Source organism: Manis javanica, chromosome 3 (assembly GCF_040802235.1).
Source record: "Manis javanica isolate MJ-LG chromosome 3, MJ_LKY, whole genome shotgun sequence".
Taxonomy (NCBI): domain Eukaryota; kingdom Metazoa; phylum Chordata; class Mammalia; order Pholidota; family Manidae; genus Manis; species Manis javanica.
Genome location: NC_133158.1, coordinates 161,274,804 through 161,294,993, shown reverse-complemented (window position 1 = coordinate 161,294,993; position 20,190 = coordinate 161,274,804). Strand labels below are relative to the sequence as shown.

At 53.2% G+C, this 20,190-nt stretch overlaps 1 protein-coding gene across 1 annotated transcript in view; it reads right to left on the bottom strand.

Annotated features, from left to right (window-relative positions):
• MRAS (muscle RAS oncogene homolog) overlaps positions 1-19,334 on the bottom strand; it is a 59,695-nt gene extending 40,361 nt beyond the window's left edge. Inside the window, exon 1 of the mRNA XM_036991856.2 lies at positions 19,144-19,334. The gene's annotated coding sequence lies outside the window, so the exon portion shown is untranslated. The remainder of the gene's footprint in view (positions 1-19,143) is intronic.
• Between the last annotated feature and the right edge of the window lie 856 nt (positions 19,335-20,190).

Below are 20,190 nucleotides of genomic sequence, written 5' to 3'. Positions count from 1 at the left end.
GGGCATTGGCTCTTCAGTTTCCCTCCTTAACCACTGTTGTGGCCTGGAGTGGATGGTGACACTGAGCCAGGGTGAACACGTTTGCCTATGAAAGGGCTCTTTTTTAAGCTCCCTCCCATTCTCTGCTGGCAGAGACATGAAAAAACAATACCAAGTGGGTGCAAAAGTATCACGAAGGAAAATTGTTTCTCTTGATTTTCTTCTCAAAACAAAACAAGATAAGAAATACACTAGAAAATATCATAGAGGACATGAACTAAGCCTTTGAGTTCAGGGCTCGACCACTCACAGCAGAATCACCTGGGGACTTGCTAAAAATTGCCCTCTGCTTGCCAAGCAAGGCAGCTGGCAGGAAACGGTCAGAAGAGGGCCCCTTCCTGCATTCAGGGGTTGAGCTCCCGTGAGACCATGAGGTGCCAGCTTGGGGTTCTTTCCGACTCAGACTCAGTGGAAAAGGGTTAGAATGCATGATTAACACAAAGACTGGACTAGTCTCTGGTGGTGAAAAACCCTGTGTGGTCCACAGCCGATGGGTCATGTCCAGGCTCCTTCACCAGACATTTGAGGCTGTCACAGCGGCCAGGGCTGACCTCTCCAGTGGCACCGTGCCACAGCCTTCCACACTCCATGCTCCCTGCAGACCACCTGTGTTCTCCCAGTGAGCCCTGTAGTCACACTAAGTTCTCTGCAACCCCTGGTGTGTCTGAGAGAGCACGCACCCCTTTAGGGGTCAAGCCCGGGTCTAGGAATCGCCTCCTTTGGGAGGCACTGTCATCTACCCTGTGCCCTGCCGTTCCTGGTCACAGCTTACCATCATGAGGGAAACCTTCTGCACTTACTGTGCACAAAAGGTGAGGACTGCATCTTGTCCCTCTCTGGGTCACCAAAGCCTGGTAGAGCACCAGCACGGGGCAGATGCTAGCTGAGGAACCAGAGGCTCAACCCTGGCATTTCTGAACAGCCATCAGGCAACCTACTAGCCTCAGCATGGGCCCTCACCATGCAGGGGGAGAAGGGACAGCCTCCCAGTCAGCGGTTGGGAAGGTCTCCCTCCCTCTACCAAGCTGGGCCAATCACACAGAAATGCCCTTCTGGAAGCAAGTGTGAACCCAGGAAGGAAAGGAGGTGTCAGAAGGGTGGGAAAAGGGTCCAGAAACCTTCTAACTCTTAAAACCTCTCCACTGGATCTTCTGACAGGCATGCTTTTCCAGTCTCCAGCCTCCCGGCAAAATTATCCCTGACTAAATGATGTTTTTGTAAACCGGGAGGGCAGTCAAAATGCCAAGGGGCGTGCACCACACTCCTACAAAGCAGGCCAGTCTCGTGGGGTGGAGAGAAAGGGGTTTTTTTTAAGTCACCACAGGATAAAAAGTTGGTTGGTGGTTAAGGAGCAAATGCCCATCCTCTCTAGCTTATTCAACTAGAAGATCATTCTAGAATGTTGGTTCTTGAAGGTCATGGATGGCCCCTTCAAGTTGGTACAGGGTGGACCTGGGGTTCTCTTAAAAGTTTCCCCACCAATTTGCTGTGCTCGGTATTCTTCTACTGACCAGTGAGTGTCCCTGGACAAGTCACTCTTCACAGCCCATTTCCCATTGGTAAGAGGGCGTTGGTTAGAGAATCATACTTTGCAGGGTCACTCAAAGCATGAAATTAAAATGTATGCAGTGTGCTCAGCTTAGAGAAGGTGTCCAATGTCCCTCCTTGTTTGCTTTGTTCTCAAAGGAGAAGGAGACGTCGGAGTCCCTGTTCCTCTGGGAGTCCCAGCCTCCTCCTCCTTCCCCGTTAGAAGTCCCACTGCCATCTCAGCCACTGCAGCCAGATTAAATTGGGCTGTGTGGGAACGGCACCCATCATTTAGAATATTGTCTCCACGAGAAATGGCTCTGAGGTTCCAGGCAGCCCCCTCCACTCAGAAACCAACCTTTGGAACAGCAGCCCCCAGGCGGCGGAGGCGGCAGAGCACTGGTTCCCATGGCAGCCACCACTCCCAGCGCCCCTCCCAGGCCACCCGCAGCCCAAACCCTCCCTCAGACTGGAAATTTCTAAAAGGCAATATGGCTGCCTCAACAACTTGAATAACCGAAAACCTCTGGCATCTTTAGGCAGATAAATAAGCTTTTCAGCTGTTGTCTTTCACTCTCTCTCTTCCCAGGATTAGCACAATCTTTCATGGTTTGAGCTTATTTCCTGAATGGCAGATTCGCCTCTCAAGCAGCTCAGAAGCTGCACCAGGACAGGAGGCACATCTCCTCGTTCCTGGACCTCTCACAGGGCCGGGCAGGCCTCAGTACAGAGGCTCCGGGTCTGTTCACTGACTATCAATGAGTACTGCCCCAGGGCTGCCTTCTGCCCACCTACCTGCCCCAGGACCTAGAAGCAGGGGGTGACACCTGTCCTGGCAGGGCCAGCTCATGATCCCAGGAGGTGGGGGGCTGGGTGGACTGATGACCCCAATATAACTTTTTCACCCAGCAATTTTCAAAGTGTGCTTGAGGAGTCCAAATGGCTGGGAACAGTCTTGTTCAAAGCCCCCCTTGGTTTTCAGAGGGGGAAGCCTCGGGTGGGGGGGGTCAGTAAATAACCTTCAACTCTGCAGCTGGGCAGCACGAATTCAACTCATGTCTCTGATATGCACAGCCTGTGTGACCTGGAGCAAGCTTCTGAACTTCCAGGAGCCTCTGTTTCCCCACTTAGAACAGGAGAACAGAACACTCACTGATGTGTAAAGCCCAGCAAGGGCATGTCTGCACCGACATGCAAAGTGATTCGGGCCCTGGTCTCCCCCCAAACCTGGCAGACCCAGTGACTTGGACCACTTGCCGGTCTCAGCCAAAGACCTAAGAGCAGCTGCCCTGCAAAGCGCTGCAGAGGGTCCAATACAGTAACAGATACACTTGCCTAGGACAGCAGTGGACCCCAGCAGTCCCCCAAAATGGCAGTGCCCAGTGATTATTACCCCTCACCAAATCTGCCCCCTTCTCCCCAGGTTCCCAGTTTCTAGGGCTTCCACAGAGCTCGTTTCCCAAAAGAATAGCCCAAAACACTGCCCATTTTTCTAAGTGGGCACTTGTGAAAGAAATGGCTTTGGCTGCATTGTCATGTCCCCTGGCCTCTCCACCCCACGGCCAGCACCACTTCCAAAACAGTGTCATACAGTTCCGGCCAAAACAAATGGTGCCCAGGAGAGGTCACACAGCAGTAACAGCCCCCACCGTTTAGTGGCCATCGCCAGGGGACTGGTGGGACACCGAAGGCCGTGCTTGGAGCCACCACGCCGCACTGCCTGGGGTTCTTGTGGCAATTCATCCTGCATCACAGAGCTTTGCTCTGACTGTCACTGTGAGTCACTGGCCCATCAGGCATCTTCACCCCTGGCCCTGACTATAGGACCACAGATTCATGGAGTTGGGGCAGTGGCCAATCCAGCCTCTCCCATAGATGCTGTCAAATTTATGGAAGGTTTAGTTTTCACTGCTTTTTGCTTTTCTATTTCAATACTAATTATTTTAAACCCCCAACCCTATCATTTGAACTGTAAGGTGTCTGGTAAATAAGGCTGGGACTGGGGGACACATCCACTATTAATGGAGCTCTTGGGAGAGTGCATGGACTCTTGCGTTGAGTTGAATCAGCTCTGGGAAGCTAATCTCATATGGTGTCTGGGTGTGCCCAGCTTAGGGGGGATGAGGATACACTGGGGGGAGTGACCCAACCCACGTGGAGGAAATGGCTCTGCATTCCAGCAGCTGCCCTTCCCTTCTGCACAATTACCAGAAATGGGCAGTTTCCCTAGGGCTGCTGATTTGCAGGCTGTGCATAAATGGTGTGCAGCCCTGCCAGGGGTCCAGGCCACTTGGCATCTCCTAAGGCTTCACTCTCCCCTCCCCAAGGCTTTGCTCCAGCCCTCCGTCTCACACCTTTGTTGCTCTAAACCCAGCACGTAACTGTACCATCCAACCCCTCCCAGAAGCCACCAGTGTCTTCAGCTCACTCCATTATGAAGACTTAACCACCCACTCAACCAAGTGTGTTAGTTCATGCTGTGAAGGACCTTATACATCACCAGGTATAAATGGTGAGTGTGTGAAATGGGTGCTGCCCCTCCCTTGTCCAGAGCCTTGGCAGACTCCATAATCAATCATGGTCCTCCCCGCTGCCCAGTCTTAAAACCCTTCACAACCAGCACCACTGACAGCCAAGGCCAGTGACCAGCCAGGAAGAAACACATTTGCCGTCCCAGATCTGACCCTCTACTCTCCTGGTTCCCTCCAAAACAGCCCCACATTGCCCTCCTACTCCATGGGAGGGGCTCAGGGCAGTTAAGCGGAGCCCCTTGGTTATCTCTGGAGAACTCTACTGCCCAGGTCTTCTGTTACTACTTCAGCCCCTGCTTTTCTACCCCATCAAACCCAAACTCTTTTGCCAGGATCACACTTGGACAGAAAGAATTAGGCAGGAGTCCAGAGAGCTAGGAAAAGTCCAAGGCTTGAAGTCAGCCAGGTAAGGGACGCAGTGCCCTTGACTTTACTCATGGCTCCCAAGCACCCTGTGCTTCCTTTTATCACAGCTGTCAACACCTGAGTCTTAACCACTAGTATGAAGGTACCTCCTGACAGGGCCCGGGGCGTCACCATCGATGATCCGGCACTCTCCGTCACCAAACCCAGCCCCTCTCTGGGTACCTACTGGTTTGATGGATGTATCTTTGGAAAGAAAAACCTAAGAGGATGCACGACATGAGAAAGTGTCCAGTTCTACCTGAGTCCAGAGGACAACCCAGAGGGAGGGAACTGGACAAGCACCAATGTCGGCCACACTTCCCCCATATATGCAAACACTCAGATCCCCGGAGACATGCTCTGAGAGCACCTACAGTGTGCCTGGTCCTGGAAGCAGAGGACACAAAAGCCACAGCTCCTGGCCACAGCTCTCACAGCGTGTATATGTGGGGGTGGGGGCGGATAGACAGGGGTTACAGTACACAGGCTAAGTGGGAGCACAGGAGGAGCAGGGGGCATCTCACCCAGCCTGAGGGCACTGCGGAAGGCTTCCTGGTAGAGGCAATGCCAACATGGAGTCTTGGAGGTCAAGTAGGTATTAGCTAAGGAGAACCACAGGGACAACCAGAAGCTGCAAAGGTGTAAAGAATGTAGTGCTGCAGGCAACATGACGTGGCTGGAGTGCAGAATGTATAACGTGTGTGGTAGGGGAGGAGGAGGTAGGGGGAGTGGGGAGAAGGCTAGTGTTGGCTCTCTGACAAGTAGTCAGGGGTCTTTATCTTTGCATCCCTAGCACTAGGCACAGTGCCCGGAACACAGTAGTATGGAATGATGAAGGAACAAGCTCCGGGCTGCAGGGTGAGGCAGGGGAGAGCACAGGAACCCGCATCACCTGGAGGCCCTCTGACTCTCCCCTTCCCCACAGGCTGCCCAGTCCAACAGGCCCACAGCTCTGATGACCGGAGTGAGACAAGCAAGAAAAGCCCAGTGAAGACCAGATAACCTTCACGGGACAAACGGCAAGTACTCCCAGAGCTCAGAGAGAGGAAAGGGCTACAGGGCCAGGTGGGGCAGGACAGTCACGCAGGTGGGGCCAGCAAGGCCACAGAGGCTTGGAGGCAGGGCAGTGTGGGCTGGCATTTAGTTTCCATTTTACCAGGGAGGAGACAGCGAGAGATGTTAGGCATTTGCCCAAGGGTGCAGCCTGGTAAAGGGTGAAGCTGGGATTTGGTACCCAGACCTGGCAACTAAAAGCTAAAATTATGCTATTTCAGGATGCCTGGTGGTTCTGAGGCTCACAGAACCGAGGGGTCAACAAGCGCCCCAGGGTCTCAGGGTCCACACAGGCCTTTAGATCAGTCATCCTTGGGTCACAGGGGTGCTGCCACCGGACCACGTGGCCCTGTCTGCCCCCACCATACCCCCGCGTCCCACCACAGAGGGAAGGTGGGAATGAACTCCATCTAGGGGTAGGGGGCAGGGCTAAGCCTGGCTTAGTTTCCTTGAGTGGCAGGCAGAGAAAGAGAGGAGAAAGTGGCTTGATGTTTAAATTCTTATTCTCAGTCCTGAGGGCCTATTAATAATTTCCTAGTGCTGGGGCAGTCTCAATGGCAGCTCCGGAGAACCTCTCAGCCTTAGACAGGCATCTGCAATGCCCTTGGGAACTTCATGCTGGTAGTGTCACCCCACTGGGGAGGGCTGGCTTCTGACATTCTGGGGTTCCCCAAAGTGAGGGCCCTCGGGCCCTCCAGAGCCTGGCAGACAGCTGCCCAACCTCCTCGCTGTTCTGATTCTTCAGCCTCTTGCAGCTTCTGCTTGGGCTGCACAGGCTCAAACCCTTCCCCTCCACACACTGGACTCAGCCGGCGCCACTCCCCTGCAGCAGCCCTCCTGCTGGCACTCTCCTCCTCTTCGTCCCCAGCAGTTCAAACATCCCTCTACCTCAAGTCTGAGGCCCAGGCTGAGCAGCCCTGCCGCCAGCTCGGCTCTGCCCTCTGCGCGGCCCTGCTCCACTGGCGTGGCCCTCCCTCCACTCCAGCACTAACGCCCCTCAAACAACCCCTGAACACATTGCTCCCCCAGGAAAAATGGCCCTTGGGCGCCTGAAGCTCTCTCCCCCTGCTGACCATGGCACTCCAGGCCCTCCTTAGCTGTCCAAGGCCCCTCATGCAGTCTCCGCTCCCGCTGAGCACAGTGCCCGATTTGTCAGGCTCCAGCCCCTGGCAGGGCACCAGTCGGCCCATGAATGCTCTCTGCCCGCACTGCCTTTTCACCTTTCCTCTGCCCGTGAACACATTCCATCTATAAGGAACAGCCTCCTGTTTCCTACAGCCTCCTGAAGTGATCCCTTCCTCCCTGGGCCTCTCCTCCACCGCCCCAGGCCTCCTTCCACTGAGCCCCCTTGCTTGTGTCTATGGAGCGCCAGTCAGGTGGCAGAAGGCGGCCAGACTGCTCTGCAGCCATTATGCCATTTTACCACTCACAGCCACCTCACCGAGAAGGCACTGTTTAGGCCCTGTTAGTGGTAAGGGACCCCGAGGTCACAGAGGTTCTGTGGCTTGTCTGAGCCATGCATTTCCATCTGCAGGTCTCACTGCAAAGCTCCTAGCTCAGCCGTGTGGCTATCCTGCCTCTTCTCAGGAATGTGCCCTCTTCTTCCCCCTTCAAATCTAGGAGCTAGGAGTTGTTTCACCATCAGATTTCCCCTGCTAGGGTGGGGCAGGGGGCAGAGGGCAGGACCTCATCTTCTTCCTCTCAGAGTCCTTGGCCCAGCTTTCTGCATAGAGATGCCCTGGGTGGCTGCAGCCTGCATTTCCAAAACGCAGGGCTGATGTCGGGAGCCAGCTAGGACTCGGGCTTGGGTGGAGGTGCAGGTGCTATGCTTTTGGGCCACATGGGTCCCAGGGAAGTGGGGTGGCGGCCTTCATAAGAGAGATACTATAGCCCCCAGGACCCAGCTCCCTGACCATCCCTGCCTTCTGGGCTGGGATGCCGTACCCCACCCCCAGAGCCTCCAGATAGCAGCAAGGCAAATGTCTTACCATCCTCCCGAGTGGAGAGTGGGAGGGTGGAGCTAACCAGAGCACAGCTTCCCAGGTTGTCCCTCAGGGAAATCCCAGCCCAGAGCTGCACAGCTCATGGAATCTGTGGCCTCCCCCTAGCTCAGGAGGTAAGTGGCCCTGAGAAGGGCAGGGGCAGTGACAGACAGCAAAGGCGGGCCTGGAGGCCAGGGACAGATACCCCCTGCATCAGCAGCCCCCTGTCTATGAGACAGATGCTTCTCGCCAGGGCCGACTGTGGCTTAACTCCAGCCCTCCAAGTCCTGGTTGACCCACCATCTCACCTGCTTTCCTCTGCAGTAGCAGAAAGAGGGACTTGGGAAATGAGCGGACACCCCAAACTCACACACTGGCAGAGGCCAGGTTAAATGAGAGAAGGGGGTCGGCACAGGCAGTGGGGCATGGGGACCTGTGGTACCTAGGAGGCCACCGTTACCCTCCATGACTGACTGCTGCAGCATGAACATATGCGACATAGTTGCCAGTCTCAATTTTTAAAGAGAAGCCAGAAATCTGAATTTTTATGTGAAACCGATTTTTTAATGTTTGCTACCATTTAAAAAGCTTTACACATTGTATAAGCCAAATAAATCCCCCCTGGGAGGCCCCAACCCACCAGGGCACCTGCTGCCTCCCAGTGCCTCCAGCTCACACACTGACTGTGCCAGCCCAAGCAGACAGCTCCCAGGCAGACAAGCTCATCACGGCGCGTCGGCCTGCCCTGGCTTTGGCTGCAAAGAGGTGCGAGACTAACGGAGGTGGAAATGCACTGAGGAGGAGCCGCCGCAGGGGTCACTCAGCCAAGAGGTGCCAGACCCCAGGGAGGTGCAGGGCAGAAAGGCAGATTCAAAAGTGCCTGTTGCTTTGCCTGGTTTCCATCATTTATATCCATCAATGAAAAATGTGAAAATTGCTATGTTTAACCAAAAATGAGAAAGAAACAGGGCCAAGGCTCTGTCCTGATGTGGGGAGAAGCCGTCCAATCTCCATTTTAAATGAGTAACCAGACTGTACAGCGCTGGACTGGAGTGAAATAAAAGGGAGACATCCTGAAAACGAGGTGGGCATGGCAATGAGCCGCCAGGAGGTGTGGGATTTTCCTCAGCAAAGGCCTGGGAAGCAGGGTGAAGTGGGCCCAAGGGCCGGAGGCCTGGCTTTGTTGGGGGGGACAGGATGGCTTCTCAGGGGCCCTTCCATACTAGGGTTTTAAGCCCACTCTGCAGGAAAGGCAGGAGGCCACCTCTCACATCTCTCTCCCCAAGCTCTGAACAGCTGCTGCCTTTCTCCACCCCCTTAGGCAGCCTGGCCAGGCCAGGCAGCTCTACCCTGGGCCGGTGAGAGGGGCAACGGGCAGAGCTGGCAGACCCTCCATATGCAAGGAGCACCAGGAGCAGGACCCATCCCCTATCCTGAAGCCACCACTGGCCTACATGGGGGACCAGGGACGGTGGAGGCGACAGCCTCCCCTGTCTTTTTTCTACATACAGCACTTTTATAAAAAGTCAAGACTCGAAGTGTTTTCCCTTTGCTAGGCGTGTGACCTTAGGTACACTGCCCAATCCTTTCATGCCTCAGTTTCCTCACCTTTTAAAAATAGTGTCTACCTCCCAGGATTGTTTTGAGGACAGGAAGAGCTAAAATATGCAAGTGCTTAGAACGGTGCCTGGCACACAAAGTGCTATTATTATTGTTGTTGTTACAATCCTCGTCAGTATGTTGTGGGAACTCTCACTGACGCACCCTCCAGCAGACGGGTGCCCTGGGCCACACGGAGCTGACCCACGAGCTCAGGGTGGGAGGGGGAAGCGGGTGCCCCCACCAAACCACCTCCTTCAGCCTGGGAGGCTCTCAGGACAGCCTCCAGTGCAGGGAGACCCCGGCCACTCAGTGGGACTGAAATGCTACTGCTTCTACTGCTTGGCCATCCAGGGTGCAACAAGGAACCCCATTTTATTCCTGATGACTGGAGGAAGGATCAGAACCCACAATCTGTGCTGGCTTGTTTCAGGTGTGTTGGGAAAGGGAGCAGCTGTGGAGCTACATCTCACCATAGAGCATATCTGATGGAATCAATTCCCGGTAAAGCAGGAGGCAGAGCAGGTGTCAGGAGCATGGAAATGAGTCTGACAGGCCCTGTTTTGAATCCTGGTTGTGTCACTTTCTAGCTGTGTGTCCTTGGAAAAATTATAAGCTTCTCTGTGCAAAATTATTGCTGGTGGACAGTAGTGACAACCAGCTGTTGGTGGATCAGGCTGAGTCCCATGGCCAGAGTTCATAACTACAATGCCTGTGAATGATTAAGTCCTGACCAGTGCTAAGCCCCTTACACACACTCCCCTCACCACTCAGCCCTCTCACCCCCTCCCACGGACGGGTGAGATTAGTGGTAGACTCTTTCAAACACCCAGCTGTCTGTCTGGACAGCACTTTGCATGCTGGTACTCAATTTAACTGAGTAATAAACTAATTGATCACATTAATTAATCATTGCTGGTACCTGATTATGATGTAATGTGTCTTCCCCCTAGACGGTTAGCTCCATGGGAACAGGGCCCATCCTCTGTCCTTCCTCCAGTGTGTTGCTGGTGCCCAGCACACGCCTGCCACGAAGAAGGTGCTCAACACATGCATACTGATCACTATCAGCTCCGATCCTCACAGCTGCTCTGTTCTAGCTGTACTAACGGGAAGGAAAAATACTAACACTTGGGTTTGCTCTGGTCAGTAGGAAAGGAGACCTAATGGAAGAATTTGATCCATCTGGCACTCATGACAGTACTAATCCCACAGCTTCCGCTGGTTCTTCAGGTAGGTAGGTAAACGAGTATGGTCACAGAACTCCTACTAAGACAAGCTCTCTCATGGCTCTTTTCAGACAATGTAGAAGGGCAGGCCCACAGCCACTCCAGGGGAGATGCCATCACTGCTTGGCCATCAACAGAAATGGAAATTTGGAGTACTCAGAAGTTCTGGGGAAAGTGTCCAGGAAAATTGGTCTCTGGAAAATGGCACTAAACTAGGCTTGAGGAGACAGTCAGAGAGAAATTCCCTAAGGGTGTGAGGAGGCGAGGGGAGGAGGCTGATACTCAGTCTAACTTCTACCCTATTCTGAGTGAGGGTAACCCCCTCACCTAACAGCCCTTGGCAAAAGCCTGTTACATACAACAGCCCCGCCAGGCGGGCTTAGGGAAGGAGGAAGCCAAGTCTACTGTACGCATGTGGGCAGCCAAGTGAGGCGGCTGACCCAGGAGGCCAGGGAGCCAGCGCGCAGGGCCCCCACCCCCAAATCCCCAGAAGTACTGCAGATGGGGAGGGTTTTCATCCATGCTTGGTAATTTTTAAAGAAGAATAAATGATATACTCAAGAGAACTTCTACATGGAGAAAATCCTTTGAGAAGAACAAAGAAATACTGGTAGAATACCTCCCCATTTCCACATACGTGGGATGAGGGTCTGAACCAGTATAACTGGACTGGAGAAGAAGTGGGGCTAGGGTGGCAGGTGGGGGGACATCTGTATTACAGCAGCACTGCTCCTTAGGGGCATGGCAAAGGAGGCTCACTGCGGTGGGGGGACTCACCCAAGGCCACACACCACAGGCAGCGGGGCAGAGACTGGGGCAGGGGGGGCCTTCTGGCCATGCAGCACATGCCCTTTCTCATCTTCTTCGGGTCTTCTGAGGAAGGGAGGGGGAACTGAGATTCCTCAAGTCCCTCTGGCTGCCAATTCCACAGCCCTGCTGGTGGCTGTGGGCTGCTGCTAGACACCCTGCCTGGGGCCTCCCCCTTCCACACACAGAGGCCCTCCCAGACCTCCACACATCTTTCCTATTCACCCACACCAACCCTGAAAAGAAAGAAAGTCCCTGGTAAATGCCTTATTAGAATGGTTGTTTTGTTGAAGTGCCAAGTGACCTGCTCCTGCTCCCCCTTTCCATCCCTCCAGCCGTCCAAAAGTAAAACAAAGACTTTGTTTCTTTATTTTGATTTCCTCCCTAACATCTCAAACATGCAGGAAACACCCACCCAGTCCTGGACAAGTGGACTCAGGCTGCTGTCCACTGCGGGCTGGCGGGCTCAGAGGTCAGGGAGGAGATGTGGACGGGAAGGTTCTGGTGCCAGCTGACCCCAGCTCCCGGAGAGCACCAACGGGGCACCTGGGGCCCAGCGTCCTTGGTAGAAGAAGGGCTTGGGTGTGAGGAGCATGAGAGCAATGAGGCCCTCCCAGCTCTGCAGTCCAAGGAATCTTAACCTGAGGAATGTGGGTGTGGAGAGATGGCTGGGAAGACATCTCTCAGCAGGAGTTATTTTTTAATATGTGCCCTCAAGACTTTGTGACAGTGGCCCCACCCTTTCCCATCATCTCTGGTTACAATAAAGCTGGCATTGAAGGACGAACTTGATAGAGGCTATTTGGGCTGCTGAGCTGACTTGGGAGAGAGTGGTACGGCCGGCCGAGAAAGATGCGTTTGCCTCTGTCTCCTCCTTGGGACCTCCATTTTCCAGCAGAATTAAAATATAAATGGGTGAATGGGTGGGTTACCCAAAAGGGGAATGTTCGAGATGGTGTGTTGAAATTGTAAAGGATAAAAAGAAAAAAACAAAGCTAAACTGATTAAAAATAATTATGCTTTTGAAATGAATATATAATGCTTTGGGGAGGCAAGAATCTGTCCCTAGACCCCTTAAAAATCGTCTGTTCCACCACAACTTCAGCAACCTCCACATGGTTCCATATGCCCACAAACACTTTTACTTTTAATCTGGGTACGCGGTATACTAGGGGCAGCCTAACACACAGGATATATAGCAGATTCTTTTTAAACTTTTTTTTTTAAGTTTCAAATGAAAAGGTTTTTGTGGGAAGGGGCACTTCAGGGGAGGCATCGCTTCTGTTCCGTTGACCTGTCTATTCCTAAGCCAGAGCTAAAGCACCTCAATTACTCTCGTGTTGTAGTGTACTCTAATACCTGATGGTACTAGTCCCTTCCCCTTACTCAGTAAAGGGCCTGTAAGCAAGGGAGTAAAATGCTCGAATTTGATTTTGAGATATTTCATTTTGCTCAACTTTAGAATGGATTTAGAGGGGGCAAAATTAGAGACAGAGAAACAGAATGCAAATGCAGTAATCTAAGTGAGGGATATGAAGGCTAGAGCCAAAGTAGAGATGGTTAGAAATTAAAGAGTTTCAGAAGAAATAACCAAAATCATTAGTTTTTGAAAAAGAAGAAAAAGTGGGCCTGTGAACTTAACATGTATGTGTATTTCTGTATAATCAAATAGGAATTGGTTATATACAGTATGCTTAACTTCCTTGGTTCAGTCTCTGATCGCTTCTGCGGCAGGACAGACCCTAGTAAAAAGCAGGTCCTTTAGATGTGTGCCGGCTCCCAGCCCTTGCTGGCTTTCTCAGCATCTCCATCAGAGAGAGGGAACAGGACACAGACAGCGTTGTTCTTCATCAGAAAGTCAGGGCCAGAAAACGTTTCAACTCATTCTCACCACTTAATAAAGAGGACTTGGGACCACCTCAGGTCCCTGTGTTCTATCATGAAATGAGTTCAGACCTTTGTCCCCCAGTAACGGCTCCTGCAAATCAAATCTGCCTGGGTGTGGAAGGCTTTTCCAGAAGTTTTCAAATCTTTTCTGCACAGTTTCTAACAGTATTCCTCTGCTAACTGTTCTAACTCAAGCCCAAGCTGCATGTAAGCAGGATCACATCAGGCTCCAGCTCAAGAGTCCATGGGCGGTGGGGGAGGGAAGAGGCCTCAGTCGGCTGGGTGAGAAGCTGTCTCCTGGCATCACGACAAGCCTGCCCAGTCTCATCTGGAGAGCTGCCTCTCCCTCCTCACTCTGTGGTGGTAGGGGAGCCCGGAGCAGGCATCGGGGATGCTTTCTTTCTGTGTAAGCTGGAAAGGCGAAGGTAGGGATTAGAAAGGTAGTCTTCCTTCCTTTAAAGAAGTTCTAGACTTTAGAATATAATATGTACTTTGCTAAAGATTGTTTAAGAGCATCTGCTTAACAAATCACTGTCAACTTAATATAAAAAGAAAATTACTTTTTTTCTCAACTAATTATAAAAAGAAAATCATGTTCTTTCTCTCTTTCAATGGTACAGATGTCACGTAAACTCTGTTTGGGCAGCTGGGACTAAATTAGGCTCTGTAGCCTGGCCTGGACCCACAAAGGTCAGGGCAGGTCTTCTGGTGGGTGGAAGAGCTTTTTTGAAAAGGATTAAATCCCAAAAGCACCCTCATCCTTTGCTCCAGTCTGGTCATAGGCAGCAAAAGGATCCCTCAGTCACCTCCATGGAGACCAGGTGGCCCTTTCACGGAAGTAGCTGGGGACGCGAGGCTACAAAAGCCAGCAATGGAGACTCAGGAGCAAGGCTCCCAAAGGCCACCAGAGGCTGAGGACTGGCTCCAGCCAGCCAGGCTGGTGCCAGGAAAAGAACTAAGGGCAGACAAAATGGTCGCATCTGTTCATTTAGGGTAATGGGTACCTGGCATTTATTATATCACCCTTTACATTTTCATTTTATAATTTTTTTTAAATTAAAAAGTATATCAAATGCACAAATGATCTAGGGTTTCACAGCTGACTAAACGATTAACGAGAGTTGGGGAAAACCACTGCCACCTAGACTCTGCTTCTCTTTGCCAACCAGCCACTTCTGCCGCCTCCTAATGTCATTCTGCATGGGCTGCTCTGTCCCCTCTCCTCACGAGGCCCCTCCTCCACTGTGGCATTGATTATGTATGGTCAGATCCCTGTGGGATGTGTCCCCTGGGCACCAGGAGAGAAGGGACATGTTGTTTTTGGTCATCCAATTCTGGGAGCAGCACAGTATAATAGGAGTATGTGCTTTGGGACCAAGTGGACCTTGGTCAGGCTCCTTCCAGGCTCTGCTTCTCTTGGGCTGTAACTCTTGATGGCCTACATGGCCTCTCTGAGCCTCAGTTTTCCCATCTGTAAAACACTAACAGCAAAATTGTTGTGACGCCTAGAGATGGTGTAGACAGAGTGTCCTGCCTGGGGCCAGCCCAAGTTTTTGTTGAAGGAAGCAAGGAAGGAGGATGGGATGGGCGGGCAGGGCAGACATACAGAGAGGCTGTCTTGAAATCATGCCTTTGTAGGAGCAATTGAAGGAAGGAGAGCTGCTTGTGCTAGAGGGAAGCATGACTGCCAAAGATTCACGTGGGACAGATCCCGTGGGACAGGCTTCGGGGAAAGTATGTAGGGTGTGAGAATCCTCAAGTGGCATGGACTGACTTGGGACAGCAAGCTCCCTAACTCTAGAAGGGGCTGGCAAAAGCCAAAGACCCACCCCTCACGGGCTGCACAGGAGGGACTCCGCTGCTGAAAGTTCCTCAGCCTTTACTCAAAGCCCATTTGGGCCCTATTTGTCTATTACTGCACTATTACTGACTTAATCTTTACCGTAAAATCACCATACATTTTAACATAAATTCTTTCTTTAGCCTTAATCTGAGCAAAATATCCACTAAAAAAAACAAAACAGGTTTGATACAATGACTGTATTTTTTAGTAATAAGCAAGTATATAACTATTAAAATGAAGTATGCTGTTATGTGTCCTACCTAAAATCACCTCCCTCACCACTATGAAAAATGTGCTCTACTTGGTCTGAATCTAGGCTATTCTCAGCGGCCCCTTCTGGGTCTGCCATTCTGTTATCTGGAGGTTGCTTGAATATTAATAATGCTCTTAATTCTTAGGGCCTTTCTGGTCTCCCAGGCATGTTCTCCTCTGTGTATTTGATCTAATTCCTGTGACAACCCTGAGGGCTGGGCAAAGAAGTCAAAGAATGAATGGAGCCTGCAGGGTCCACTGCAGCAGGCACCCCACCTGAGGCCTGCAGACAGTCACCGAGGAGCAGACCGAGCGCAGAGCTCCCAGCACTCCCTCCCAACACGCCTTCATTCCACCCCGACATGCTGCGCAGCCAAACCCAAATCTCCTTAGCAATACAACCCAGACGTAAATCACGATGCTTTATCCATCTAAGTGGCCAGATGCCGGGGTCTGTAGAGGAAAATCCACCCTGAGACCAAGAATGTCACCTCAGTAACCACTGATGACCCACGTTGTCGTTTGGACATCTGGCCATCAGCAGGCCCCACCTAGGAAAGCCACCAAGAACACTAAAGGACAACGATATGGACATTAGAAAGTACACGTTGTTACTTCACGACCCATGAGAGGGACAGCTACAGAGAGCAGCCTTGGATCATGCCGACTGGCCACAGGCCCCAGGGGCTCAGCAGTGGGGGCCAGGCCAGGGAGGGCCAGCAGGCGGAGTCTCTAGGATAAGTGGCACCAGCCTCATCACATGCCACAGGAATGCAATTCAGAAGCCTGCAGATGGGCACCAAGGACTGCAGGCTGGCACCAAGGAGCGCATTGTGGCTGTCACCCCAGCTTCAACAACGCGGCTGGGCTGTCTAATGCTCGAGGCGGCAGCACCTTCCTCTTGGCAGAGCTCGGCAAGACAGAGCCACCAGCTGACTGCACAGACTCCTCACAGGTGAAGAACAGACAATCGCCCACTCCATTTCCACCGTGGACACCCCTCTCTCCCACAACAGCATGCTGGCCACAGGAAACAGTAGTGATGCAACGTGACTTAGACCAGGGGATCTAACCTGACACCCAGGGATCATTTTCAGGGACCTACAAATCCCCTGAACTATATGCCCTACTTTGTACATCCAAGCATCTTTTCTCTGAGCTTCTGATGGGCATATTAAAGAGGCTGGACCCAAGAAGGCAAAAACCACTGCTCTGGATGCCAGACCCTCAGCCTTCTTGGCTGCCTGTCCCATGCAAGCTGTTGCCTCAAGTGGCACTAATATCCCACCCCTGGGTACACAGACCTCACGAGAGTCAAGAGCATCTCTGGCAGATTGAAAGTTTGCTTTATCTGCTATTATCTGGGTTTGTTTCTTGTGCACAGAAGCACCCCCACTGATCCACGACCACCGGGCCCTGAGGCAGCACCCAAGACTGTGAGGGGGGGGTGGCAAGGCCTCAAGGCTCACCCGCAAAATTCCTCTCAAAGTGCGAATTCTCTGCTCACCCTCTAGACAACAAGATACCTGCCAGATGCCCCAGGGCCTAGGGAACTCACCCAGCTCCTTCCTTTTTCCCATACCCAGACAAAGGTAAGTGTACCTTATAGCTAGTCAGATGCCTGCCATGGGCCTGGCAGGTACGCGGCCTCTGGAACTCAACATACATTCTCTGGACACTTGAGAATATTCCAACACCTGCACAAGAAGGTGTTTCCACTTTGTTCACATGAGCATGGTTTGTACAAACGAACAGGGCTCATGAGCAGGTATGTTTTAAATGGCTTGCAGAAAGGCATACTCTGTTTGGGGGCATTTTATTGGTAGAATAATGATTACACCAGATGTGAAATATAAATGGAGGCCCCATTTCCCTGAGAAATCACTGGTCCAGCAGGCTGTTCAACATGCAACTCTGATGTTAGGACCGGTTGCCCCAGGAGCTAGTTTGGTTCATCAGAGCCCAGCAGTCAGCCTGGTTCCATGTGATCACTTGAGCTCAGGAACCAACCCCAGGGATAACAGACGTGTCCCTTTATAAGCAGCTCAAATGAACTGCAAGTGTGAAATACCTGTGGTTAGAGCTAATAAAATTGAAGTGATACCTGTCACAGAAATGTCTTACACGGGTGAAAACATGAAAACACGAGTAGTGGAAAATACAAACTGCCTTATGCAGGAGCAAATCTGGCAACCCTGGAAGAACACTGCCTGCTCACCAGCGTTCAGCAGAAGGCCTTGACCCCCCTTTCCATAAGGAAAGATGGAGGTCTCAGCGGCATGGGGAAGCAGGGACGGTTTCTCCTAGAGCACCTGGCTTACTCCTTACCCATCCCCACACCAAGAGGCTGGCAGATGCTGCAGCCTTGAAAACCCCAGAGCATCAAAGCCCAGTGCTGCCTGATGGGGCAGAGGAAGGACAAACTAAACCATAAACCACAGACAGGGAAGCTAACTGGCTGCTGGGAGTGAGAAGAGACCCAAGGTTGAAAACCATGGCCCAAATGTTTTCAGCCCAGGTCAGCAGCAACATGCAATTTACAGGAAATCAGGATATTTACAAATGCTAGCCAGCTCAAGTTTTCTTCTCTGGAAAGAGAAGCAGGAGAAACTCTTAAAAACTGTCTTGGTGGAAGTTCTTTGTCCACTGCAAAGCGGCTGACACGTGTTAGTTACAAATACCAACAGCTCACCGCCCAGCGCTTCAACCAATGGAATAAACAGTGCAAAAGCATAATCCAGGCAGCACCAGCCCACAGTCTTCAAGCCCAGGGCAGCCAGACCCTCCCAAGAGGGGCCTGAACAGTGGCATGGTCTAAAGCATCGACTCTAGATATGCTCGGGCGAGTTACTGACTCTCCCAGTTTCCCATCTGCACATGGGGCTAATAATAAAACCTTTCTGGAGGAGTCTTGTCAGAAGATGAGCAAGCACATCCACGTAAAGTGCCTAGTCTGTTTGATCCCGTTGGCGGCTGTCACTACAGTGGAGCTTCGGAGATTTTATGTCAGATCTCTTTACTAAGCCTGCTGCAGGGAGGTCATTCTTTTGAGGCCACAGTTCTGAGCCTTGTCAGTCACCCTCTCTGGTCAGGTTGCGGATCTGGGAGGGGCAAGAACCATCTAGCCCAAGGAGGTTCGGTAGCGCAGGGGCCCATGGGAAGCGGAGGGGCAATCCCAGACCCCTGTGACCACAGCCCCGAAAAAGTGGCCCTTGTCCACATCTCCACACTCGGCTTTGTCCCCGGCCGGCACAGACTTCAGTTCTAGCCAGAGTCCAACTGGGTGTCCGTCCAGTCCATGCTCCTGCCAGACATCACCTCTTCTAGGCCTTCCCTGACCTTCCACACTCTGCTCCTAGGGCCCCAGCGCTCCCCTCTACCCACCATGCTGGGCTGTCGCTCAGTTTGCGCCCCTACCTTCCCCGCGAGGCACTGACTGGCACTATGCCCCACACGGTCAGGGCCCTGGCCAGGTCCGGTCAATGAATGAGCCGGGCTCTAGATGGGACCAGAGCCCCAAGCCTCAGACGCAGTGAAGGTTTGTTTACGAAGCAGGCTGCTCTTTATTATTCGGATGAATTTGACAACTACTCGGGCAGATCCGGCCCTAGTTAACGCCATTTTACAAGGACAGATAACACCCCCTCCCGCCCCTCCCCGCCCCCGCACTCCCGCGACCACTTCCCTGCGGGTCCTCGCCCGCGCAGACAGGCAACCCAAGGGCGGTGACCGTGAACGGGGCTGCCGGGGCGGTGGGCGCGCACTCCCCACTGGGGGCTCGATCGCGGCCGGTTTCCCGCTCGCACACCACCACGCGGGAGCCTGCGGTGGGGGCAAAAGGCCACCCACAGCCAGTTCCAGAGCGCTCTCGGCGCGTGCGGTGCGCGGCCGCGCCCGGGGGCGGCCACACCTCCCGCCCCGGAACAAAGCACCCGCCCGGGCCCGGGGCGGCGCGGCCTGGACCTCCCGCAGGCCGCTCTGCCACTTACCGCGCGGTGGCCCCGGCTCGGCTCTGGTCCTCAGACCGCCTCCTCCATTCTGGCGCCGGGGAGGAGGCAGCGCCGCGGCAGCCCGACTGACGGCTCCCGGCCCGCCGGCCCGCCGGCCCGCTCTGGCCCGTCCCCGCCCCGGCGCCTCCTTAAAGCGACCGCGCAGCTCGCGCGCGCCCCGAGCGCCCGGCGCGCCGCGCATTCCTTATATTGCAACAGCGCCTGCTAAAAATAGCGAGCCGCGGGGGTGCAGGGGTAGTCGGCGGGCGCCGCAACCCCGCCGCCCCGCGTGCACTCGGGCCCTGAGCGCCCGGTGCCCTGGACCCGCAGGGCGCGCGGGTCCCGCGGAGGACCAGGCCCCTTGCCGCCGCCGCCCCCGCGGGCCCGCGCACAGACGCGGGTTCGACCGCTCACGCCGCAGAGTGGCTTGAAGGTGGACGCCGAATGGGAATTCGCACGGGCCTCTTTAAGGGCTTCTTTAAGAGCCTCTGGCCAGGCCTCCTTGGGAGCCTTAGGAGGCCTCCCCAGCCCAGAGCGATCCCCGGCCGCCCCCTTAACCACGTTCCCTTTGAATCCCGGGAGGTTTCTCCCTAGGGCCTGCCGCCCGCGTTGCTTCCCCGGGCCCTCTTGGTGCACCCTTCCTGGGCCCAAGGTTCGTTCAGATACATGCGACGGGGACAAGTGACACCCGAGCTCCATTTCATTGTTTCAGTTCCTCTAATTACTCTCCACAGGCGTCATTTTTTCCTTAGTTTTAAAATTGAGATATAATTCTCATGCCATAAAATTCCACCCTTTAAAGCATACAATTTAGTGGGTTTTAGTATTTTCACAAAGTTGTGCAACCACCACCATTATCTAATTCCAGAACCCCCTTTTAACAACCCCCTAACCACCACCCCAAAAAAACACATTCCGCATTCCCTTTTCCCCAGCCTCTGAAAGCCACTAATCTGTCTCCAAGATTTGCCTATTCAGGACATTTCATATAAATGGAATCATGCGACGTGTGGTCTTTTGTGACCAGCTTCTTTCACTTAGCAGGAT